At 35.9% G+C, this 27604-nt stretch overlaps 1 long non-coding RNA gene across 1 annotated transcript in view; it reads left to right on the top strand.

The window, feature by feature from the left end:
- LOC141419920 (uncharacterized) overlaps positions 1–27604 on the top strand; it is a 116949-nt gene that overhangs the window by 74371 nt on the left and 14974 nt on the right. The window contains exons 2-6 of the long non-coding RNA XR_012444652.1: positions 17173–17275; positions 17622–17670; positions 24838–24931; positions 25069–25369; positions 26154–26203. This is a non-coding gene — a long non-coding RNA (uncharacterized lncRNA). The remainder of the gene's footprint in view (positions 1–17172; positions 17276–17621; positions 17671–24837; positions 24932–25068; positions 25370–26153; positions 26204–27604) is intronic.

Consider the following 27604-nt stretch of genomic DNA (forward strand, 5'->3'; position numbering starts at 1 on the left):
CTTATATCCTCCTGTGTTTTTCTATGGATCTCTGATACATTTTTAATTGATTTTTGTACAGGGTAAGAGATAGAGGTCCAGTTTCTTCTACAAGTAGATAGCCAGTGTTCCAAGAACCAGGATGTCTTTTCTTCAATGTAAGTTTTTGACTCCTTTATCAAAATCAGGCTACAGGTGTTTGGGTTTATTTCTGACTCTTTTATTCTCTTGTATTGGTCTTCCTGTCTGTTTTTGTGCTGGTACCATGCTGTTTTTGTGCTGTGACTCTGTGATACAATTTGAAATCTGGTATTGTGATACATACAGCATTGTACTTTTTGCTCAGGATTGCTTTTTCTCTTCAGGGTCTTTTATGATTCCATATGAATTTTAGGATTGATTTTTCTATTTCTGTGATGACTGACATTGGGATTTTGATTGGAAGTGCATTGAATCTGTAGCTTGATTTTGGTAGTATATCCATTTTCATTATATTAATTCTGCCAGTCTACTAATTCTTTCCATCTTTTGTTGTCTTCTTCAAGGTTTTATCATTTTCATTGTAGAGGTGTTTTACCTCCTTAGTTAAGTTTATTCCTAGATATTTTTGAGGCTATTGTAAGTGGAATCATTTCCCAATTTTTTTTTCTCACACTGTTCATTGTATATGGAAAACCTGATTTTTGTATGGTATCTTTATAACTTTTTACAATGCCAAAAGTGTTTATCAAATCTAGGAGCTTTAATAGAATATTTAGGGTCTGTTAAGTATAAGACCATATGATTTGTAAATAGGGATAATTTTACTTCTTCCCTATTTGAATCCCATTTATTTCTTTCTCTTGCTTATTGCCTTGGCTGGAAATTCCAGTACTGTATTGAATAAATGTCAATTATTTCAGTTGTTCTCCATTTAGTATGATGTTGGTGGGCTATGGGTTTGTTATATGTAACCTTTATTGTGATGAGGTATCTTCTTCTAATCCTAGTTTATTCAGAACTTTTACCATGAAATGATGTTGAATTTTGTGAAAAGCTTTTCCAGCATCCATTGAGATGATTATGTAATCTTTGGCCTCAATTTTGTGCTGTATTACTGATTTATTGGTTTGTGTGTGTTCAACCAATCTTGCTTGTCTGAAATGAAGACATCTTGATCATGGTTCTTGATCTGTTTAATGTGCCACTGGATTCAGTTTACAAAAATTTTATTAAGAATTTTTGCATCTACAGTCATCAGGGAAATTAGAATATTATTTTCTAAGTTTTTTGTATCTTTATCAGATTTTGATATCAGGGTAATTCGGACTTCATAGCATGAATTTGATAGCATTTCTTCCCATACTATTTTATAGAATAGTTTCAGGAGCATTGTTATTAGTTCTTCTAATCCATCCAGTCTTGGGCTTTTTGTTAGGAGATTTTATTACTGCTTCAGTCTCACTTGAAGATCTTGCTGTAAATCTGTTTAAGTGGCTTATATCCTCTTGGTTAAGTTATGGTTTGGTCAAATGCATCTAAAAAGTAATTCATTTCTTCTACATTTTCCAGTTTATTAAAGTATTCCTTAATGATCCTCTGCATTCATTGACATTTGTTGTGATACATCTTTTTCATCTCAAATTTTATCAATTTGTGTCTTTCCCCTTCTTCTTTTGCTTAGCTTGACTAAAGGTCTATCAGTCTTATTTATCTTTCCAAAGAATCAGCATTTTGTTTCATTGATTTTTTATTTGTTTTTTGGTCTCCATTCATAAAATTTCTGCTCTGATCTTTATTATTTCTTTCCTCTGCTCATTTTGGGTTTTGCTTGTTCTTTTTTTTTGAGGAATTTCAAGTGTATCATTAGGTTTTGTATTTGAGATATCGTTTTTTATTTTGGTTCTCATAGCTACATTTTCCATCTGAGACTGCCTCTACTATATCCCAGAAGTTCTGATTATTATATTTTCATTTCATTAGATTCTAGGAATTTTTTTCTTCTTATTTTTTCAATGAGCCACTGGTTATTCAACACTGTATTGTTCAGTCTATGTGTTTGAATATTTTCTGTAGTTCTTTTTTGCTGTTAGTTTCTTATTTTATTCAAGAACTCAGGGGATTATTTCAATTTTCTTATTTTATTAAGACTTGCTTTATATTCTAAAATATGATCTATTTTGGAGAAAGTTCCATAGGCTGCTGAGAAGAATGCATATTGTACATCTGCTAGATGAAACTTTCTATAGATGTCTATTACATCCATTTGGTCTAGACTGTCATTTGATTTTGAAGTTTCTTTGTTGCTTTATGTTTGTTTGTAAGACCCATCTATTGTCAAGAGTAAGATATTAACATCTCCCACTATTGTGTTGGGAACTATTTCTGCTTGTACGTTTAGTAGTGTTTGTTTATTAAACATCAGTGTACGAATGTTTGTTGCATATTTATTAACAATTGTTATCCTTTCTTAATGGATTATTCCCTTTATTAATATGAAGTGTCTTTCTTTGTTTCTTCTGACTAATTTTGGTTCGGACTCTGTTTTATCAGGTATGGATACAACTACTCCTTCCTGCTTGAGGGGTCCATTTGCTTAAAAAGTTATTCTTTTCTATCCATTCCTCTTAAACTAATGCTTATCTTTATCAGTAAAGATACATTTCTCAAATGGTTGAGTCTTTCCTTTTAATTCTATGTCTTTCAGTGAATTGAAACCATTAACATCCAGTGTTAATATTGAAGTCTTTAATGTTTCCTGTAATTTTGTTGTTTTGTGATGTTTGATTTTTTGCTAATCCTCATGTGCTAGTCTACTCATCCATTGGGATTCATTTATTTATTTTTTGGTTTCATTTGTATTCCTCTTCTGTATGTGTAAGAGTCCCTTAAGTATCTTCTGCAGTACTGATTCATTGGTCATGAATTCCTTTAGTTTTGTTGATTATGGAAGGCTTTTATTTCTACTTCAGTGATGAATAACAGCTTTACTAGATACATTAATCTAGGTTGGCAGTTAATTCTCTTTGAGGGCTTGGAAAACATTATTCCATGCCTTCCTTGCTTTTAGATTTTCTGTTGAGAAATCTGATGTTACACTGGTGGATGTGCCTGTACATATGACTTGTTTTTCTCTTACAGCTTGAAATATTCTTTCTTTGTTTTGTATATTTAGTGATTTAGTTTCTTCTTTGATCTTCCCTGTTTGGTGGTTTGAAAGCCTCTTGTATCTGGATGACCCTTTTCCTCAAGATTGGGAAACTTTTCTTCTATTACTTTATTGAACATGTTATCTGTGCCTTTAGCTTGTACATCTCTTCTTTCTTGTATACCATGATTCATAGCTTGGTATTTTAATGGTTTCCCAGAGGTCTTGGTTGCTGCATTTTCTCAGTATTTTTGTTTTCCTTTGTCTGATTGATCTAATTCCTCTACTTTATCTTCAGTCCCTAATACTCCATTATCAACTTGTTCCATTCAATTCGCAAGGCTTTCAAATGAGGTTTTTATTTGGGTCATTGATCTTTTCATTTCCAGGGTTTCAATTTGACTTTTTTCAAGATTTGTATGTCTTTATTTAATTTCTCTTTCAAATCCTGCATTGTCTTCCTTATTTCATTTAGCTATTTATTTGCGATCTCTTTGAGCTCATTCAGCTGCCTATCTGCATCCTCTTTAAATTCATTCACATGCTTACACATGTCCTCTTCAATTTTGTTGATCATTTTTATCACAGTTCTTTTGAGTTCATTGTTTGAAATTTCTTCCTCTTCACAATCATTCAAGTCATTTATTGTGAATTGTTGACTTTTGGTGGAAACATGTTGCCTTGTTTTTTTTGGTTTTTTTTTTTTTTGGTATTCTTGTGTTTCTACATTGAGATTTATGCATCTGAGGCAATGTCAATGGTTGGAAGTTTACATCCTTGTAGTCTATCAGTTGAAATAGTCCAATGTTCAGGCAGGACACAGTACAATGACTGATTGAAACACTATTTCTCAACACTGGACTGCAGGATTTTGCTCAGTAACCAAGCATTTGCCCATGTGGTTCAGGCTGATCCCAGCCCTGCTCAGATTGAGGAAAACTGCCTGGAGTCTCTTATAAAAGGATTGGTTGTCCACTTTCACTATAGAATTATATCTTTTTTGTGCACAAGGAGTCACTGTTGGCTGCAGGGAGCTTTACAGGCTGTGATTTGGGCACATTCCTGCTTTTCTAGATGTCTGCTGGCTGTGTCCTTTGGGGCAGCAAATATACATCAGAAAGTGGAGGAAGCAAACAGAGTATTGAATTTTGCACTGACTTGAAGAAAACTGAGGGATTAATTCACTCTGCATCCTAGCATAGAGACCCCATTCAGCAGTTCATCTTCCTGTGGGGAGAAGGAAGAAGCAGTGGAAGTTTTGTGACTTACAGTGTCTAGAGTCTGGGACCTCAGTTCTGACTATCACCAAAAACATGCAGGACACAGTTCCCAGGACAAGTCTCAATGATTTCAGGCCCTGCCCGGACAATTCCCCTCCTTGTTTGGAAGGAAGCTTTGGGTATCATGTTATTTGAAGTTTTTGGGCTCAGGTTTCTGAAGGACCTAACAGCCAGAAGGAAGACCTTGGAGCCCACTATTTCACTATTTTTTTTATCAATAAGATTATTATTTCAGGAAACTCTTCTGCAGGAAGATAGAAGTTACAAATAACTTTATAGTTTGCTAGAAGCTTCTGGAAAATTTTTAAATAAACTGTACAACATAATCTTCAAGTCTTTTTGAAACTTCTTTTAGAAAGCCTTGCCTTACCATTCATACCAATTCTAATGTACTGTGTCATGATGCTTAAATAATCTCCATCAAATACTCTGAATTGAAGGACCATCTAAAACAAGTCTCAAAATCTCATAAACCTCCTGTCTCTGCCCTCATACTAAGGGCTACTGGAAATTACGGTGATAGTGCTCTCCTTTCCCTCATGCAATGGTTTAGAGATGGTTGCAGTTTGTTGTCCCAAATGTCCCTGTGTTGTGCATTCAGTCCATGGTGTGGTGATGGTAAAGAGGTAGAACCTTTAGGAGGTGGGGTATAGGAGGACCTTTGGGGGAATGCCCTTGGAAAGGATTGCTGGGCCCCGGTCTCTTTGGTTTTATGCTTGGCCATGTGATCTTTTCCTCACAAATGTGTTCCTTCCATGATGTAAGACAGTCAAGAGGGCCCTCACCAGAGATGGTGCCAACAGCATTGGCCTGATCTCCAGAACTGTGAACTAAATTCTTGAGTTAGCTTGCCTCAGGTATTTTATTTTAGCAATGACAAACTGATTCATATACCTCATGAGGGATAAATTCACGTTATTTTGGTGATAGTTATATTCAACTGGTCTTTGGAAATCTTGGGACTCATTGAGATCTTATAATCAGCACTTGCTCTGCAACAGAAGAGCTCCAGTCCAGGCAGAGTACACTCCCCTGTGAGACCCCTTGGGTTTTCAGTTCCCAGGTCCTGCACTGGGACTTCCCATGTCTATCATTTTCTTCCTCTTTGGTTCCTCAACTTTTGTCTTCTAGGAATAACATAATCCTTTTAAGGAAACATCTGATTATCTAATCAGATTTCAAAACTTTGTATTCTTGCTAGAAATCTGCTTTATTATGATAATACTAAATTTGTCTCTGTCCTGGTTTTGTTTTATGTATGTCCATAAAGGTGCAGATCATGGGGAGGACAGGCATTAGGCTCCTATGTCTGCTTGTCAGACAGCACTCCAGACTGAGAGTTCATAAGGTTTGTAATCTGCCTTCCTTTGGACAAAATCTGTTCCACATGACAGATCACATATTAAAACCTCACAGAAAATTTTCTTGGTCTTTTTTGTCTTGTTCAGATGAGAACACTTTTAAATTATTCCTTCTCTTAAAACTTTGTTAGTCAGATTTGCAATTGGACATGGCCTGGCTCACAGGCAGGGTCCCTAAGACACAAGCAAAATTTCCAGAAGATTACAAACACACTCATCTGTGTTTGTCTTTGTTTAAATCTCACTCAACTCCTCTCTCAGCCAGACCCCTGCTTTTCATATGTAGTTTTGCAATTATTGAAATTCAGCTTACTGCCTTCCTAAATGGACTAATTTTACCAAGGATAACTGAGAATTACAGAACCTACCTTGAGGGTATTTTAAAATCAAAATATTGCAGAAACATGAAATGCCAGGTATTAAAACTACTTTGTATTTTGAATTCTACAGCAATCTCATGAAGCTGGCATTTTTTGTTGTGCTAAGACCACTTAACCTGAGATCTTCCCTGTTAATAATGTTTAATGGTTTAATAGAGCATTCTTAATAGATACACAGGCCAAATAAAATAGTATAGAGTCTAGAAATAAAATCATAAATATAGGGTCAACTAATTTTTGGCAAGTGTGTCAAGAATGCACAATGGTAACTGAGCGCTTATGGCTCACAGCTGTAATCCTAGCTACTTGAGAGACTGAGATCAGGAGTATCATGGTTCAAGGCCAGTCTGGGCAAAAAGTTTGCAAGGCCCCATCTCAACCAATAGCTGAACGTGGTGGTACAAACCTGTCATTCCAGCAATGGCAGGAAGGAGGACAGTAGTCTAGGCTGGACTGGGCAAAAGATGAGACTTTATCTCAAAAAAAGTTCATCAAGGTAATTGGTCTATAGGTTTCTTTTTCATTGTATCCTTATCTGGCTTTGGTATCAGCATAACAGTGGCTTCATTGAATAAGTTCAGAAGCATTCCTTCTTTTTATATATTATAGAATAGTCTGATGAATATTGGTGATAGAGCTTTTTTAAAGGTCTGGTAGAATCCAGCAATGAATCCATTCAATACTTGTGTTTTTTTTAAATGAGAGATGCTTTATTTCTGCTTCCATCTCATTGCTCATTATTTATATGCTTAGTTTTTTAAAATATAATTTAGGTACAATTTTGGTAGGTAAAATGTGGCTGCAATTTATCCATTCTTTTTCTAGATTTTCCAAGTGATTTAGGTATACTTTTTCAAAATATTCTTTAACCATCCTCTTAATTTCAGTGGTATCTGCTGTAATGTTCTACTTTTTCTTCTCTCTTTTATTAATTTGGTTATTCTATCTCTCTTTTTTAAGAAAATGTTTGGCTAAGTATTTGGAAATATTTTTTTCATTGACTCTGGTTCTTTTAGTCTCTCTTTCATTAATTTCTGCCCTAATCTTTTTATTTCTTTCCTTCTATTAGTTTTGGTATTGGCTTTTTCTTTTTTTCTAAAATCTTGGGGTGTATCATTAAGTTACTGATTTGAAATATCTCTGATTTTTAAATGGAGGCTCTCATAGCTACAAACTTCTCTCTTAGAACTTCTTCTACTATATCCCAAAAGTTTTGGTAAGTTATGTTTTTATTTTCATTTTATTCTAGGAATCCTTTAATTAATTACTGATTTTGTCAATGACCATTGTTCGAAAATGTATTGTTCCATTTATTTGAATAATTTCTATAGTTTCTCTTGCTATTTAGTTCTAATTTTATTCTATTCTGATCTGGTAAGATAATGGCCTGAAATGTGATCAATTTTGGAGAAAATTTCATGGATTCTTTGAGAGGAATGTATAGTCCATGATCATTGGATGATGTATTCTACATGGGTCTATAAAGTCCATTTGATCTAAGATCGATTTTGTTCATTCTTTTGTCTGGAAGAGCTATTGATGAGAATGGAATAGTGAAGACACTCACTATTATTGAATCTGAATCTGTCTGTCCCTTTCTGCCCAGTAATATTTTTAGATACAATTTAGTAAATCAGTGTTTGGTATGAATATGTTTATAATTATCACCTTCTTAATGGATTTTTTGCTTTGCTAATATGTAGTATGTAGTGATTTTTTTCTTTTTTTTTTTTTTTTTTTGCTGGTTTTGGCTTGGAGTTTGCTTTGTCATGTATGAGTATAGCTATTCCTGCTTGCTTTCAGATTGCATTTGCTTAGAATATAATTTTCCATCCTTTCACTTTCAGTCTGGTGTGTCTTTTGCCAACCAGATTAGTTTCATTCAGACAGCAAATGATTGGATTTTGGTTTCTAATCTTTCTGCCAGTTTGCATTTTTTAAATTAGAGAGTTAAAACTATTTACATTTAGGTTATTATTGAGAGGTATATTCTAATTTCTCTCTTCTTTATTTCAGAGTTTTGGTAGTTTACTTTAATAAAGTTTGATTATTTCCTAATTTTCATTTTTCTAGTAGTTTTTTCTAGTATCTATTTTTCTAGTGAGTTTATTCTTTCCTGAGGTCTTGTACTTGTGAATATCTTTCTTCTTCTTCTTCCATGTGTAGTATTCCTTTATGTATCTTCTGCAATGCTGCCTAAATGGTGATGAGTTACTTTTGTTTATGCTTATCATGGAAAGACTTAGTTTCTCCTTTGATTTTAAAGGATTTTTTAACTAGGTTTATAAGGTTGGGAGTTACTTTGTTTCAGGGCTTGAAATACATCCATTCATGCTGTCCTTGCCATTAGAGGTCTGGTGCTATTGATAGTTTTGCCTTGTAAGTAATTCAGCATATCTATTTTGTAGCTTTTGGTATTCTTTCTTTGTTGTGTACTCTTGGCATTTTAACTGTAATATGATGTAGAAATATTCTTTTTTGGTCATGTCTGCCTGGGGTTCTAAATCCTCATGTATGTGGATGTCCATTTCTTTCCTAGATGGGGGAATTTTTTGTTATGTTTTCATTGACTATGTTTATGACTTTATCCTGTATTTTGATTCCCTCTTCTATACTATGGACTTATAAGTTTGGTTTCTTAATTGTGTCCCAGGGGTCTTGAATTTTGAGGTCTTAATTGCTTATTTTTTTCTTTGTTGCCATCTGAATGTAACAATTTGTCAATCTTCTCTTAAGTCCCTGATATTCTTCTGCCTGGCCTAGTCTATTGGTGATGCTTTCGATTGGGTTTTTAAATGTGATTTACTGCGCTTTTCATGTTTAAGACTTCCATTATTTTTCCAGAATCTAGTTCTCTTTGCTTATTTTTCATTTAAGTTGCTGAATTTCTCATCCAAGTGGTTGAATTTCTCATTCAGGTCTTGAATTTACTTCATTACTTCATTCATCTGTTTATTTAAATCCTCATTAAGGTGACTAATCATTTTTAAAACTAGAACATTGAATTTTTTGGCATTTTAACTATTTCAGCACCTTTGGATTGAGTTGTTAAAAAGTTGTGAAGTTTGGAAGGAGTCATGCTGCCTTACATTTTATTTTTCCAAGTTGAGATTTGTGCATTAGTTGGGATGGATATTTCTTCTTGTTTTATATGGGTTACTTCTTAGTGACCAGCCTATTCCTGAAATCTGAGATACTAGTACTGCTCAGAGAGGATAAAGTGAATTTCAGTAACAGCAATAACACCAAAACTAACCAGATACCAAAATGCAATTAAAATAAATTAAAGTCAAATTCTATACCACCAATGATCATAGCAAATAAAATGTCAAAAATGATTTCAAGTAAGCTATGAAGTTAAAATTATTAAAGATTAAAAAATAATGAATGAAATAAAGAGGTGGACAAGAAAGGAGAAAAAGGAAAGAAGAAACAAAGTTAAATAAAAGAAAAGTCAGGAAAAGAATGTGACAAAAAAGAATTTAAAAAGGCAAGTGGTAAAAAAATCTGATTATAATATAAAGAAAAAATACATAATGTTGCATAAATATAAGAAGAGGAATAAAAGTAAAAATACAAAACATTTTTAAAATAAAGTAAAACCAATGTAAAAATATAGTATAAGGACAAAAGTAAAAGAAGGTTTTTAAAAAGATATATAAATGGAGAAGCTTCTTTTCAGGTCATCTAATATTTGAATATTCTAGGTTTGGGGGTAGTGAGTTGTAATTTAGTTTATCTATTTTTATGTGATGGTGTGAGAAAAACAATCTTTTCCATCAAAGTATATGTCACCCTCTTAGAGTACTTATAATTCCTCAGGTCACTATCTTAGGTGACTTGCATTGTTTAAAGGGTTCTTGTTTCTTCTGGATTCTTGTACAGTCTGATTGCCTGAGAAAATTGCCCATCAACTTATGTGCCCTAGCCCATCCCCCAAACCTTTTAGCCAATTGAAAAAGATTGTGAACCTTTGACTGGACAAATCCCAGGTGAGGGGCAGGTACAACTGTGTCAGGGATTTAAGGAGAAGCCACTGTCAGCCATTTTGTGCTCACGTGTCTGTTCAGCTGGAGTGAGCACATGCTTGCACCCTTTTGATCAAAAGAAATTGCCTTGTCAAGATTTTCTGTTTCTTGTGTGTCTGTTTTCAGCACTAGAGGGTCTTTAATTCCAATAGTGGTACCTGAGTTCAAACTCAGGGCCTCACCCTTACTAGGAAGGTACTGTATGGCTTGAGCCATCCCACCAGCCCTTTTTTGTGTTGGGTATTTTGAGACAGAGTCTTGTAAACTATTTGCCTAGGCTGGCTTGGAATCATGATCTTCCTGATCTCTGCCTCTTAAGTAGCTAGGATTAAAGGCATGAGCCACTGGTACCCAGTGTTGGAGTTCATTTCAGTTTTTTCTGTTTAGGCTGGTGCTATATGTGGGCCGAGGACCAGGTTAGTTAAGGGTCAGATGTTACTTTTAGGGCTGTACTCATGAAGCTTCTCTTATTTGCATACTGGGAACCATCACTGACCACAACATGATTTTCAGCCTGTGCACCAGGCAGGTTCCCACTCACTGAAGATTCCTGCCTTCCCCCTGGACCCCAGGGATGGCAAACATCCTCTGAATGCAGTGGAGAGTCAGGGAAACAAACAGAGCTCTTAGTTCTGCACTAAACAGGGAGAAGTGAGGGAAGCTGGCACTCTTGCTGTCTGTTTCAGTGCTTTCAGATTTGTCTTAACAGTTAAGTGCCCTGTAGTGGGGAGAAGGCTGGGGGGAAATCAAGCAATTAGACAGACCTGAGCTTAGAGCTTTGTTTTGCCTGGCAACAAACCACAGAGCTCTGTGGCAGGGAGGCAGTTCCAGAGTTCAAACAATCACAAGGCATGGGATTGGAGCTCTCAGATTCCAGTGTAATGCTCAGGCAATGAGGCTTGCTCCATACCATAGAAGGTGGGGGCCACTGACCACTGCCTTCTCAACAACTGAAGACCCTAGCTGCTCAAACTTCTCAGCTGGTTTGCATTTGTCCTTCTCCCTCTCCACTACTGCTTCTTGTGCAGGTTGTCTCCATGATCCCTGACTAGTGATTGTTCCTTGTTTTTATGTCCTTGGACTAGCTCAGTCTCAAATAATAGGCCCTTCCTCAATACAGTGCCTGGCAATAGTACTCCAAGATACAGGGAGCTATAGAATGCTCTTCTCTCCAATGTTGGTCTGCCAAGCAAGAGGAGTCACTAGGAAACCAAATGCTTCCACTGGATTTAAGGTTTGTGAGAACTGTGGGTTACATCTGTGGCTAGGACTGCTAGTCTGTTGTCACGAGGACTGTCCAGCTCACCTTGTGGTTGCAACTTCAGCTCCTCCCTCATCTCAGGGAGATTAAAGTTGTAGTCTGTTTCCTACTTTACCTTTCCATGCTTTTCAGCTATCATGTTATCTCTTTTGTGATTCAAATGCTTTTCCTCATTTTCTCTTGGAATATAATTTCTCCTTTGTTACCCTAACTCTTCTCATTCACAGAGTCACACAGACAAAGCTTCTAATCTACCATTATACCCTGGAACCCCTTTCTCCTTTTAATATCTAATTTCTTTGTCTTGTTTTGTCCTTTGTTGTTTTGTTTTTTAGACTAATTTCTTGCTGTAGGTCCCAGGCTAGCCTCAAACTTGGAGACCCTATCTCTGTCTTCCAAGTGTAGTGTCTGTAGGCATGAGCCACCACACACAACTTTCAATATTTAATATTCAATTTTTAACCATCTCTCTCTCTATATATGTCATAATGAAACCTACTGTTTTATCCAATATACAGTAATAAGAGAGAGAATCTGCAGTGGGAAAAGGAAAGTATCTTCAACAAATGATGACTATATATACCCCTAAAATGAATTACGTACCTCCAAAAATGAAATCAGATTTAATCTTATACCACAGAGAGAAACAAACTCAAAATACAGTAATGACTTAAATGTAAGTGCTGAGACTATAAAATTCCTAGAGAAAAATCCAGAGAAGGGGCTGTATAACATTGATTCTGCAATGATTTCTTGGACATGACACAAAAGCATAGATAACAAAAGTAAAAACAGAGAAACAGATTTATATCAAACTGAAAACCTTCACAGCAAAGGAAATAACCTACAGATTGAGAGAAAATAGTTGCAATTCTGATGAGGGACATGTCCCTCATCCCTTACATATTTCCTAATATTCCAAATATTTAAGAACTCCTACAATTAAATCGCCCAATTAAAAATAGGAAAGGACTGGGATAGACATTTATCTGAAAAAGTCATACAAACGTTCAACAATAATACTGAAGATACCGAAGAGATCTTCAGGAATGTAAGTCTAACATTCCTTCCAGAAACAGGCCAATTCCATACCTAAGGAAAGTCTAGTCTCGATAAGTACCTGTCCAATTTTACAAACCTTTCAAGTGAATCCTTTTTTGATGCCACTCTCCAGAGTTCTTTTGCTAACCATAATATGTAGGACAATTCCTGCATTCCAGGCCCATCTAAAAGCACATACTGAATGTTTTTCTAAAAGGGAGAATTGATGAACTAGACTAGACGCCCCCAGTAATACAGAGAATATCCAGAATATAGGAATTTGGTTAGCAGTAGTAACAAGTCCCTGTCCAGTTTACAGGCATAGGCTTTTGTATACAAATTCAATACCAATTATTTGGGTGCCATTCAATGACCTAGTTTTGACCAATCTAGCCACAAGGAATTGTCAAAAAGTATTATAATATATTGTCAATGGTTCAATACTAAGCAATGAAGTTTGTAATCTGGAAAATCCTAAGCAGAACTAAGGTAAAAGAAAAGCAGTGTGTTTATTTGGAAAATCTGTAAAAGTTAGCTAACCTCCAAATACATACCATCTGTATCCTAGTCTGCCTCTGAACTCTATTTTTGTGTAAGCTCAGATTTAGAAGCCATCTTCAACAAAAGTTCCCCACCTGTTATTTCAGTCGAGACAGGAACTTCTTTTTCTAAGTACAAGGTGATATGGAGTTTTAGATTCCTTGCCATCTGGACTGTTGTAGTGGCTTTTTAAATCGACAAATAAAGTAACAGTTAAATACAATTATCCAGGAAACCAACGAATGTATTATAAGGAAAGAGCTAAATTTACACCTGTCTTGGAGCTAGTCTTGAATTAGTAAGTTATCTAAGACTTTTTAAGAACCTATATCTACAATTTCTGATTCATCTTTTCTTTGCCTGCACATCCACAGTAGAGATATTGGGATTGCCTCCAAAAGACCTTTTTTAACTCTGTAAATTCCTCTAAACAGCTCTGGTTTCCTAAGAGATTTGGGGTCTTCTAAGTCATCCTCAGTCTCTTCCCATTCTGACTTTTCCATCCAATGTTTTATATCCAATATTCCCACTAACAAAAGGAGAAATTGGTATAGATTGGAGCCCCTGAATTATACATTCCTATCACAATTCTAAATTTCTCTGTAAATTTTTCTCTCCTGTATAGGCCTTAGAAATCTTTGACAATGGCTCTCAAATCAAAAAGGACCCCACCAAATAACTATCCACCCAGGATTTTCCTATGCTGAGAGGGTTTAGCTTTAAGAAGTAATTGAGTTAAGGGTGGTGATTTCTTGCTGACCAAGAGGGAAGGAGATCAAATCAAAGGGAATGATAAGGTGAGAGGGAAGCCAAAGAGAGCAGGATGGGAGAAGAAGAGTCGTGGGATAAAGGCCTTGAGGTACGAACTGTGATTTAGAGGGAACTGAGAGAGTTTTTAAGTTTTCCACAGTGCTCCTTAGCCTCAGTCAATTAATCTCCTTTGGAAGCCATTTTGGAATCTCTATTTCTTCTGAATGAATTTTTATACTAATCAAAACTTAGATAATTACATATTTGGAATTTTGTTCTTGTTTTGGTCCAAGATATCTCCCAAATATGGTTTTGACTATATCAAAATTTCACTTTTTTATATATCTGTTTAGTATCTTTAGTATTACTAAAAAATTGGGGAAGAGAACAAATCATAAGATTGTCACTTGGTCTAAGAAAGCCTGTATCTGGTACTGTGGAATTTTTGACTTGGGGATGGTTTCTATTCTCTTGGTCTAATTTGAGTTTTCTTCATCTTGCAGTGTCCATCAGTCCTAAATTAAACTGACCTGTAATAATTCCATTCAAGCTCCTACATTGACTATACTTAAATCAGACTCCAATTGCTCACAAATATGCTTGCTTTATCATCTCCCTTCTGAGAGGCTATGAAAACTTTCATGATTCTTTTCCACTGTGTGAGAAGAATACATCTAGCTTTATCAAATCCACAGGAGATCCAGGATATTATATATCATACATATCATACATGAATATGCTAAATACAATAGGAAATTATACTATAAACTATAAGATATTCTATATACGTATGGATATATGTAAATATATATATATCCATATGTATCATATAGTGTATTAACTGATAAAAGTGTAAGTTTAAATACCAAAATTATGAACTCTTATAATATGGCATCTTTACGTTGAGCAAAACATTTTCTAGATTAGGGTTTCTGAAAACTCATTTCATAACATCAAAATTGATTTAAAAAGCATATTCTAAAAATATAAAGCCCTTACAATGTCTTTTAAGAATATATGAAATCTGTGAAAATTCAAATATAATGTAAAATCTACATTTGAAATATGCCTTCTTGGGATTTATATTTGCAATTATGAGGCCTATTATAAATTCTTGGGTATTGTGCTTACAATTAGATAGTGTGCAAAAGTTATCTAATTGGGATCGTGGGGAGGGTTGTGCCCTTCAACACTCTAAGTCAGCATTTACTTTATAATGAAGTTTTATTATCTAAACATGAAGCTGCAACCATTCATTTACTTATATTCCTTACATGCAAGTTTTGAGAATTATAGTGACTGCTTTTTTTATTCTTTCATTATTCAGTCAATTATTTAATAACTATATTATACACACATGGTATTATGCTGTATGGACATAGATCAAGTGAAATTTGATTTCTACCTTCAATTGATTTACATTTTTATGGACAAAGTAGCTCTGTAAGGAACAGTTGTTGCAGTGTAGTGATTACTAAGATAGTAACTTCTACGTAAGGGATGAGACTCTTTCCTGTCTGAGAGGCAACAAAATTTTCCCAGAGAAGATAAAACAAGAAATGAGTTCTGAGACATTTGTCAGAATTGCACAGGAATCAGAGAAGCTAGCTGTACAAACTTCTTGAGTATTAAAGTGATATGAAGGACCTAGGAATTTTGTTAATTGCAGATTTTTATCCATTATTTATAGAGTCAGGCTGAAAACTAATTTCTAATGACCCTCAGGAGATGTCATTCACTGCAGCCTTGGACCTTGAGTGCAGGAGGCTAGAAGTTAAGCTCCTCGTGATCATCAGCTCTAAAACACTGACTAAAGCTTCAATTTCGCAGCAGCTGTCTTATTTTCTAATTCTTTTCTTTTAAATTGGACTGTAACATGCACATTTGAAAGCGCAAGTATTAGCTGCAAAGACTTTTATATACATACATGCATGCACACACACATTATGAGGACAAGATAGATAATGTTTTCACACATTATTACCAATTTCTTCAGTACCCTGACCAGTGGATAACTTTACAATAATGAACACTTTTTCATCTCTTTCCAAATAGTACTTTTAGCTATTTTTGAAATTCATATGAATGGAATCATATAGCATATGTCAAGCATTGCACAGCAGCCAGGCTTCTTGGCAGAATGATGCATTAAGTCCACTGGAGAACTTTTTTTCTGATTTATGAACACTAAATATGAATAAGCCTTTGCAACTCAATTAATAGGTTTCAAAACATTGGGGAGTCCTTTCATGTCATCCCTTGGATCATAGTAGGACCTGTATGTTGGCTCCCAAAAGGAAATCGCTGGTTGTTTTCTCAGAGAAGGTTTATTAGCAATGCTTCAGTCTCTGTGTATTTATTAGTAAGGTAGAACTCCAAATGCTCACCTTAGAAAAAGTGTCCTAATTTACCCAGTAACAATTTACATTTCAAGGTGTTAGCTATTTGTATCCTATATGCACTACTAAGAATAACACAGTTTTCTATAGAAAATTGTGAGTGTTTATTCAAAAAGTGGTAAAAAGAAGTAGATTTATCAGCAACTATGTATCTAACCAACACAGGAAGGGATTGATCCATTGGAAAATATTCAAGAAAGTACCTGTCAAGTTGTTCATTATTCTCTTGGGAAAATAGTTTGCCAAAAGTTTAGCTGCTAAATGGTTAGTGATATTTTTACATCAGAGTTTTTTGTTTTTTTTTTTCACTGATTAAAAAGTTTCCTTAACAGTGCTGCAAGCCTTACACCTTAGCCTCTATTAAAGATAGCTAGAACTTTTTTTTTCAGTTTGCTTTAGAATTAAAATTTAGGCAAACCAAAATTTTACTTAAAAGAAAAAGCAACTAGACAATCTTTCAAGTAAACCATAACCAAAATACCAAAAGGTTTCTTTCTTTCTTTGGTGGTCTTGGGATTTGAACTCAGGGTTATGTGCTTGTTAGGCAGGTGCTCTACCACTTGAGTCATACCTCCAGCTCCAAAGTTTTCTCTATGAGCTTTGCTAGAGATGTCTAAAGTGAACTGCCAAAAATACTTTTGTCAGGAGCTACAGATAGACACATAGGAGCTAAACTCTCAGTCTCAGTGTCCATCCCAAGTATCATTTCTAAAACCTGATATGAAACATCAAAATGAAATTTATTTTCATTATTCCCCAGAGATAATTATCAATAGCACCCTGTGAATTCATGGCATCCCAAAGAACAGTGTGTTTATGTGTGCTATTTATCACCAGAAAATAAAACTTTGGTGTAAAACAATCTGTAAAACTGTATACTAGAGAAAGGTAATGTGATCTTATGTGAAACTAGGGAATTTGACAGATGTTCTATGGTTCTCTGGGTAGAGAAGATGAGGCAAATTTGTTTTATTTTGCTCTACTTTCTGAAATACCTTTTTAAATGCTTCTTCTTTGTGTCAGCAGATGTCCAACTGACGATGACCTTGGCTCAGCTGCTGTACTGAGGGGGGTCCTAGAAGCAGGAAGATCTAACCACGAATGTAGCTTCCTCTGCTCAGTTAGCCCTGTGAGTATACGGACTTGCATGTCACACTGATTGGGGAGATGGAAAACTTTAAGAAAACAAAAAAGTCAAATGGGGGACACAATGTGAGCTGCACAGCTGTGACGCCGACTTCCTCTGCTTAATGGGTCAGAAAAGGGAGCAGTGGCAACTTTGTAGAGACAAATATTCGGCAGCCCACAGATTCTGTGCAGTGTGTCTTTAATATTGGTTCATTTAATAAAGATGATTGTCACATCACAGGAACCCACAAAGAAGCAAGAAGCTTAACAGAAGAAAGACAGTCTAGGATAAAAGAAGCCATCTAAAGGAGTATTAATGTTTGTTCACTTTTTTGTTTTAACTTCAGAGAAGTAAACTTGCCATATGATTTTTGAAGATTCACAGTGCCTCGCCTGGTGAGTGCTTAGAATTTCTGGGAGTTGTAAGTTTGGGGTAGAGGAGAAAAACAAGGACGCCCTTAGGAAGTAGTTCTCTATCGGCATTTCTACTAAAAGGCTCAAGACTTCTGAAAACAAAGGACATGAATCTAAAGTAATTTGTGCTGATTTCTTTTATTTAAAAAAATGCACTTTTGTACCTAATTTTGTCATTGAAATTTTGCTTCTCTTTGGAACGATGTCTTCCCATATTGTTTAAGCTCCAGACTCAACAAAACTTGAATCAGTTCTTGAGTTTGTGGCCTGCTCACAACTTCAAACAGGCAGTTGGACTCCTTCTTGACACTTCAGAAAAATATGCATCTTGTAAATATGTAGTTTACAAAAACATTTGTAATGGTTACTCATATCAGAGTCTTTGATTTATAAAGAACAAATTTAGAGATGAGATCCGTAATGAGAAAAGGTTCTCTAGGATAGGACCTCTTTCTAACAGTTTTCATTACATGAATGCTATAATTCAGTCTCTTTCCAATGCATAAGTACTGGGAAATAAAAAAACACATGTTCATTATATACATCATAGAAGAAAAGAGAAGAAAAGGGAGATATTACATCAACAGGCAGCAACAGGAGCCAGTTGTGCAAAACACTTGAATGCATGACTGAAGCCTTGTTGTGGACGTGGAGTTCAACCAGCTTTGTCTCTCCATATTCGTTGCTGCTGGAAGCCACATGACAAATCACGTAAACACAGTCATGTAAGAGAGACCAGAAGACCTGAAACAAGAAACTAGAAAGAAAATATTTCAGAACCTTACCAGGCAATTCATCTGTAGTAAGGTACACTGAGGAATTGTGAATTGTGGTATTTATATAGATCACCATGTATATAAATATTCATATATACTGACAGTACTGAGGCTTGAACTCAGGGCTGTGCACTTGGTAGGCAGGTGTTGCTAACCCTTGAGACATGCCTCTGGCCTTTTTGTTCAGGTTATTTTGAAGATGGGTTCTTGCTTTTGGTCCAGGCCAGCCTGAACCGCCATCCTCCTATTTATACTTCCTGCTATCACCATTGCTGGGAAGATAGGCATATGCCAACATGGCTAACTCCCTAACTCAGTTTTTTTTTTTTCCATTGAGATGGAGTCTTGCAAACTTTTTTTTTTACCCCCCTACACTATCCTGGGAATGTGATCCTCTTTATCTTAGCTTCCCAAGTAGCTAGGATTAATAGGCATGAGCCACAGGTGCTCAGATATACTTTTATTTTTGATAACAGTTTTGGCATCCAGAGGGCTTCTTTCTGTAACAGAATTTTAACTACACAAACAATTGAGCTATATAAAACAAATACTGCATTCTTGTTTTTCATTATCTTTTTTATTAGAAGTTAAGAATACCACACTTTGTGTTTCCAGAGAAATTTATGATAGGAAGGTGGAGAGTGGTAAGTGTTTGGTCAGCCTTTGAGGATAAACAGTTGATATCTTGATCCATGATATTGTCGTAAGGATGGTGTTTAGAATTTAATTGAGTACAACATTATTAAATGCACACTGTGTTTTCTTCTGAAAAACAAGCATTCCATGTCTTTTTGTGTTTTTTCAATATTTTTTAATAAAGTAAAATGTATTTCCTCTGACAGAGGATATAGTAAGATTTTTTTTTTTAATCTCCTTGTGGAACTCATTTTCCATGTGTTCAGCCTCAGTGGGCATTCAGTAAATATTTGTTAAGTGTGTTAACTCTTCCAACTACTAGAAAATTCTTTCTAGATATAAATGGTCAGTATCTAAATGACCCAATGATAGTCAAGCTTCAAAACATGACTTAGTGATGAGACATAATTTTGAAGAGAAGCTTTTCAAACTACTCAGCATATTTTGATTTGAAAGGGACTTTTTAAGTATCTTTTTCAAATCTTCAGTTGCTGTCATCGTCCCTGGCATGTGGTAGATGCTTGATAAATGTTTGCTGAATTCATAAATTAAGTATCTTAAGAGTTCATTCACTTATCTGAAGTTTGTTTATATTTAGGCTCACAATTTATTTGATTAATTATATAGATATATTAATTTTGATGACTGCTAAGCATAAGATCCTTGAGGATCCAAAAATAAGCTATTTAAGAAGGAAGAAGATTTTGTTGTCTTGGGACAGATACCTTCTGCCAGTCATGATATGCCCAAAGATAGAAGTAATGAGCGTGGCCAGTAATGAGTGTGTGAGCCAGTGAAAAGGACAAAGAAGGGACTCTGTGGTTGTGAAAAAAACCAACAATACATGAAGGGGATGGTTAAGATGTTTGTAGGAGGGGATAGTTTACTTGATTTAGCTAGAGCAAGGTTATACTGAAGAATAATGAGACATTTGGTTAGAAAATATGGGGACTGGGAACCCTGTTGATGAAGGGCTGTAGATGCTAGACTCAGGACTTTAAATGAGGTGACACAGGCCAGGGAACGTGATTCTAGGGGACTAACTTGATAAAAGCAGTATTTGAAAAAGATAATCCTGGGAGATGATAAAATATCAGGCGCAGAAGCTTAAGATGCAGTCTTGCTGGTGGCTGGCCACTCTTGAGTGGTTCCTAGGGAGCTGCAGAAAGTCTCAATGCATGAGGTGTGGCGGGGACAGCATGTGGGGACTGAGGGGCCATGGGCAGCCTGAGGGTAGGAGTTAGGGGTTAGCTCCCATCTGGCTGGATTTAAGACTGGTTTACATTGCAAGTATCAGAGTAGAGTATGGGCATTGAACCATTAATACTTTCAAAAAGACTGATACAATTCTTGTTTTAATTTTGCACTGTTGGGGATCTAACCCAGGGTCTCATGCATGCTAGGCAAACACACTACTGCTGAACCATAGCCCAAGATTAACCTAATTCTTTTTTTTTTTCATTTTTCTTTTATTATTCATATGTGCATACAAGGCTTGGTTCATTTCTCCCCCCCTGCCCCCACCCCCTCCCTTACCACCCACTCCGCCCCCTCCCGCTCCCCCCCCTCAATACCCAGCAGAAACTATTTTTCCCTTATCTCTAATTTTGTTATAGAGAGAGTATAAGCAATAATAGGAAGGAACAAGGGTTTTTGCTGGTTGAGATAAGGATAGCTATACAGGGCATTGACTCACATTGATTTCCTGTGCGTGGGTGTTACCTTCTAGGTTAATTCTTTTTGATCTAACCTTTTCTCTAGTACCTGTTCCCCTTTTCCTATTGGCCTCAGTTGCTTTAAGGTATCTGCTTTAGTTTCTCTGCGTTAAGGGCAACAAATGCTAGCTAGTTTTTTAGGTGTCTTACCTATCCTCACCCCTCCCTTGTGTGCTCTCGCTTTTATCATGTGCTCATAGTCCAATCCCCTTGTTGTGTTTGCCCTTGATCTAATGTCCACATATGAGGGAGAACATACGATTTTTGGTTTTTTGAGCCAGGCTAACCTCACTCAGAATGATGTTCTCCAATTCCATCCATTTACCAGCGAATGATTACATTTCGTTCTTCTTCATGGCTGCGTAAAATTCCATTGTGTATAGATACCACATTTTCTTAATCCATTCGTCAGTGCTGGGGCATCTTGGCTGTTTCCATAACTTGGCTATTGTGAATAGTGCCGCAATAAACATGGATGTGCAGGTGCCTCTGGAGTAACAGTCTTTTGGGTATATCCCCAAGAGTGGTATTGCTGGATCAAATGGTAGATTGATGTCCAGCTTTTTAAGTAGCCTCCAAATTTTTTTCCAGAGTGGTTGTACTAGTCTACATTCCCACTAACAGTGTAAGAGGGTTCCTTTTTCCCCGCATCCTCGCCAACACCTGTTGTTGGTGGTGTTGCTGATGATGGCTATTCTAACAGGGGTGAGGTGGAATCTTAATGTGGTTTTAATTTGCATTTCCTTTATTGCTAGAGATGGTGAGCATTTTTTCATGTGTTTTCTGGCCATTTGAATTTCTTGTTTTGAGAAAGTTCTGTTTAGTTCACATGCCCATTTCTTTATTGGTTCATTAGTTTTGGGAGAATTTAGTTTTTTAAGTTCCCTGTATATTCTGGTTATCAGTCCTTTGTCTGATGTATAATTGGCAAATATTTTCTCCCACTCTGTGGGTGTTCTCTTCAGTTTAGAGACCATTTCTTTTGATGAACAGAAGCTTTTTAGTTTTATGAGGTCCCATTTATCTATGCTATCTCTTAGTTGCTGTGCTGCTGGGGTTTCATTGAGAAAGTTCTTACCTATACCTACTAACTCCAGAGTATTTCCTACTCTTTCTTGTATCAACTTAAGAGTTTGGGGTCTGATATTAAGATCCTTGATCCATTTTGAGTTAATCTTGGTATTGGGTGATATACATGGATCTAGTTTCAGTTTTTTGCAGACTGCTAACCAGTTTTCCCAGCAGTTTTTGTTGAAGAGGCTGCTATTTCTCCATCATATATTTTTAGCTCCTTTGTCAAAGGTAAGTTGGTTTTAGTTGTGTGGCTTCATATCTGGATCTTCTATTCTGTTCCACTGGTCTTCATGTCTGTTTTTGTGCCAGTATCATGCTGTTTTTATCATTATTGCTTTGTAATATAGTTTGAAGTCAGGTCTTGTGATACCTTCTGCATTGTTCTTTTGACTGAGTATTGCCTTGGCTATTCGTGGCCTCTTGTGTTTCCATATAAATTTAACAGTAGATTTTTCAATCTCTTTAATTAATGTCATTGGAATTTTAATGAGAATTGCATTAAACATGTAGATTACTTTTGGGAGTATCGACATTTTTACTATGTTGATTCTACCAATCCATGAGCATGGGAGATCTCTCCACTTTCTATAGTCTTCCTCAATCTCTTTCTTCAGAAGTGTATAGTTTTCCTTGTAGAGGTCTTTCACATCTTTTGTTATGTTTACACCTAGGTATTTGATTTTGTTTGAGGCTATTATAAATGGAATTGTTTTCATACATTCTTTTTCAGTTTGCTCATTGTCAGTGTATAGAAATGCTAATGATTTTTCTATGTTGATTTTATATCCTGCTACGTTGCTATAGCTATTGATGATGTCTAGAAGCTTCTGAGTAGAGTTTTTTGGGTCTTTAAGGTATAGGATCATGTCATCTGCAAATAGGGATATTTTGACAGTTTCTTTACCTATTTGTATTCCTTTTATTCCTTCTTCTTGCCTAATTGCTCTGGCTAGGAATTCCAGTACTATTGTTGAATAGGAGTGGAGATAGTGGGCATCCTTGTCTGGTTCCTGATTTTAGAGGGAATGGTTTTAATTTTTCTCCGTTAAGTATAATGCTGGCTGTAGGTTTGTCATATATAGCTTTTATAATGTTGAGGTACTTTCCTTCTATTCCTAGTTTTCTTAGAGCTTTTATCATGAAATGATGTTGGATCTTATCAAAGGCTTTTTCTGCATCTATTGAGATGATCAAGTGGTTTTTGTCTTTGCTTCTGTTAATGTGGTTTATTACGTTTATTGATTTTCATATGTTGAACCACCCCTGCATCCCTGGGATGAAGCCTACCTGGTCGTGGTGAATAATCTTTTTGATGTGTTGCTGAATTCGATTTGCCATTATTTTGTTGAGGATTTTTGCATCAATGTTCATTAAGGAGATTGGCCTATAGTTCTCCTTTTTGGAGGTGTCTTTGCCTGGTTTTGGGATAAGTGTAATACTGGCTTCATAAAATGTGTTTGGCAGTTTTCCTTCCCTTTCTATTTCATGGAACAGTTTAAGGAGGGTTGGTATCAGTTCTTCTTTAAAGGTCTGATAGATAGTATGCATGGTATTATTTCTATTTTCTTATATTTGCTTAGGCTTGCTTTGTGCCCTAGGATATGATCTATTTTGGAGAAGGTTCCATGGGCTGCTGAGAAGAATGTATATTGTGTAGAGGTTGGATGAAATGTTCTGTAGACATCTACTAGGTCCACTTGATCTATTGCATATTTTAGACCTTGGATTTCTTTATGATTTTTTGTTTGGATGACCTATCTATTGATGATAATGGGGTATTAAAGTCTCCCACAACCACTGTGTTGGCGTTTATATATGCTTTTAGGTCTTTCAGGGTATGTTTGATGAAATTGGGTGCGTTGACATTGGGTGCATACAGATTGATGATTATTATTTCCTTTTGGTCTATTTCCCCTTTTATTAGTATGGAATGTCCTTCTTTATCTCGTTTGATCAATGTAGGTTTGAAGTCTACTTTGTCAGAGATAAGTATTGCTACTCCTGCTTGTTTTCAGGGGCCATTGGCTTGGTAAATCTTCTTCCAGCCTTTCATCCTAAGCATATGCTTATTTCTGTCGGTGAGATGAGTCTCCTGTAAGCAACAAATTGTTGGATCTTCTTTTTTAATCCATTTTATCAAATGGTGTCTTTTGATGGGTGAATTAAGTCCATTAACATTAAGCGTTAGTACTGATAGGTATGTGGTGATTCCTGCCATTTAGTTGTCTTAGTTGTTTGAAGGTTTGATTGTGTGTACCTAACTTGATGTTACTCTCTACTGTCTTGCTTTTTCTTATCCTGTGGTTTGGTGCTGCCTGCCTTTTCATGGTTAAGTTGGGTGTCACTTTCTGTGTGCAGGATCCCTTGCAGAATCTTTTGTAATGGTGGCTTTGTGGTCACATATTGTTTTAGTTTCTGCTTATCATGGAAGACTTTTATTGCTCCATCTATTTTGAATGATAGCTTTGCTGGGTAGAGTATCCTGGGGTTGAAGTTATTTTCATTCAGTGCCCGGAAGGTCTCACCCCACGATCTTCTTGCTTTTAATGTTTCTGTTGAGAAGTCTGCTGTGATTTTGATAGGTTTACCTTTGTATGTTACTTGTTTTTTCTCTCTTACTAACCTAATTCTTAATATATGCAATTTATATAATGGTAGTGTGACTTGATCTTTCAGATAGTACTTGCTAAAATCTATGTAATAAAAAAATGGATGATTGTAATCTTCATATGCTGAAGATAAACAGTTCAATCCAACTTCCACCCAGAGATTATATATACATATACATATATACACATGTGTGTATATACTTTTTTTTTCCAGTATTGGGGATTGAACCTAGGACCTTGCACATGCTAGGCAAGTGCTTTACCACTTAAGCCATGTCCCCAGCTCTTGGATTTTTATTTTGTGTTTTAAACAGGATCTCTCTACCTTTTTTTTGCCAGGGCTGGTTTTGAACTCATGATTCTCCTGCCTCCACCATAGCTGGGATTATAGGCCTCACCCAGAGCATTGGCCTCTTCCTGGGATTTCTATCAGGTAGAAGTACAGACTGCTTCAATTAAATACCTTTCCTTTTGTCCTTCTCTAGTTTTTTTAACCAAATGTGCACAGAAGAAATATTCCCAGTTCCACTGCCTAAGCAGAAATTAAATGCAGCCTCTACTCTTTTGCAGGTGACCCCACATTCAAAGAAATTCTCTTCACCTGGCTTGTGGTAGCTGAAAGAAATGATCATCCTCTTCCCATTTTGCTCTTCAGGCAAGAGATGGCAGTGACTCCCCAACCACTGTGGCCAGCTCTTTGAACCATGGTTTCCACCTGTTGGCATCTCTTCCACCTGTGCATTCCCTTGTGTGTGATTCTTTTAAATTCTCCTCAATGACTTGTTAGAACCTGTCATGTGTTTCCTGCCACAACTAACTAAAATGAATGGTAAAAACAATCTCTACAATTATATACAATGAATATTTAAAGGTAAGAATATGATTTAAACATAATTCCTTATAAAGTATGCATATGCAAATTCTACTAGGGAGGGAAAAGAGAAAACTTTGTAACAAGATCATTTGGATTAAGATCTCAGCTCTGGAACACATAAACCCAACTTTTAATGTGTGTGTATGTGTATGTGTGTTTGGTACTGGGGTTTGAATTCAGGGCTTCACACTTGCTAGGCAGGTGCCTAAGTCATGCCTCCAGCCCTTAAACTCAATGTTAAAGTTTGTATATGCATGCCTACTTTGTGGAATTCATATGAGTTTCGATGAGATACAGGTGCCACATAGAGCTCACACACAGCATATATTTATTCAACTATCTGTTTGATTCTAGGCACTAGCTTCTTTTTGCACTATCAAGTTTTATATAAACACAAAATACCTTAATTTTTTTAGTGGCCCTAGGATTTGAACTCAGAGCCTCTTATGCTTGCTAGGAAAGTACTCTACCACTTGAGCCACATCCTCAGCTCTTTTTAGCTTTGTTGGATAGAATCTCATACTTTTTGCCTGAGGGTGGCTGTGGACTGGCCTCAGAGTGTGATCTTCCTACCTGTGCTCCCTGCATAACTGGATACAGATGTGTACCACCATGCCTGGCCTGTTTGTTGAGATGGGGTCTCACTAATTTTTTGCTCAGACTGACCTCAAACCTCAATCCTCCTGATCTCCACTTCTGAGTAGCTGGTGTTACATGTGTGTGCCATCATGTCCAGCAGATAACTTAATTCTTAGTCTGATATATGTGAACTATCTTACAGCCATGAAAATATTCTTTATGTGGAGCCACAAAGATGAGACTGGATAAATTGTAAGTAGTTCTATCTAGTTTCCTTCATTTAGTTCTCTTGCTGTAGTACTAACATCATCACAGACATCCAATTTATATCATGCAGGAATGAAATTTAGCAACACAATATGTTTAAGAAAATTAAATTACCAGAAACTTACTTTTGTTTAGCAAGCAATAAAAGGAAAAAAATATCAAAACAATTGAGTACAGAATGTTCTTTAAATGCCATAGTTAGTAACAAAATGCAGTAATTATATTAAGTCCCAAAACTTTAAATATTTAGAAGGAAAATTCAGTTGGTAAATTTAAAATTAATATTTGAATAAACTTTACTTCAAAAAGCTTTGGTTAAAGGACTTTAATTTTACCAACTGAATTTTCCTCTTAAATATTTAAAGTTTGGGGACTTAATGCAATTACTGCATTTTGTTATTTCCAATGTAGTTCAGTGGTGAAGTGCATACCTATCACATGCCAAGCCCTGACTCTTCTCTGCTGCATTGCAAAAACAAGGAAACAAAACCTAGGTTAATGAGAAGAATATTGTGCTAAACAATAATGGAATTTTAGATCCATTTCTGCCATGAACAGATAGATGGGCTGCTGACTTTGGGTAATAATACTCTTTGGGCTCTTATTTCTAGTTCTCTGGCTCAATTATAATACTTTTATGACACATTAACTTAGAGACAATACCTTTAATGTTTATAAACTAAAAAAGTTCAATATAATTAAGAAAATGCATTAAACTCCTAGTATGTGGGAAATGCTGTGCTAGGTGTTGCTGCAGGGAGAGAGTGAAATAAAGAAGATATTGTCCTGACTTTAGTGACATAGAACGAGTAAAATGTCAATGTCAGTAAGAACTTAATACATTCTGTAACAGATTACTAAAGCATTTAATGAAAATGCTAGAAGTATTTTTCCTACTTGAGGAAGAGGTGACATCACAGAATAGAAAATTCCTTTAAATTAGTTATTCTAGCTGAGGATTTGTCTTAATAAGAAACCTTGCACTTTAACGAGTATTTTTCCTTTTTTAGTTTTAAAGATTTTTTTTTATTTTTTACTTTTTAAATTTTTTTTATTATTCATTTATTCACATGTTCATACATTGGGTCATTTCCCCTCCTCCCCCCTTCTTCCTCCCCATCTCAGTTCCAGGCAGGTCCTGTTCTGCCTTTATCACTAGTTTTGTTGAAGAAAAGAGACAAGCCTAATAAGGAAGACAAAGCATTTTTGCTGGTTGAGTTGAGGATAGCTACACAGAAATATTCCTAGCATTGCTTTCGTATACATGTGCTATGACCCATGTTGATTCATCTCTAACTGATCTTTACACTGGTTACTGATCCCCTTCTCATGATAACCTCTGTCGCTTTAAGGTTGCTGTATTAGCACACTTTCATGTTTTGGGTT

This window comes from Castor canadensis, chromosome 2 (genome assembly GCF_047511655.1).
Source record: "Castor canadensis chromosome 2, mCasCan1.hap1v2, whole genome shotgun sequence".
Classification (NCBI taxonomy): domain Eukaryota; kingdom Metazoa; phylum Chordata; class Mammalia; order Rodentia; family Castoridae; genus Castor; species Castor canadensis.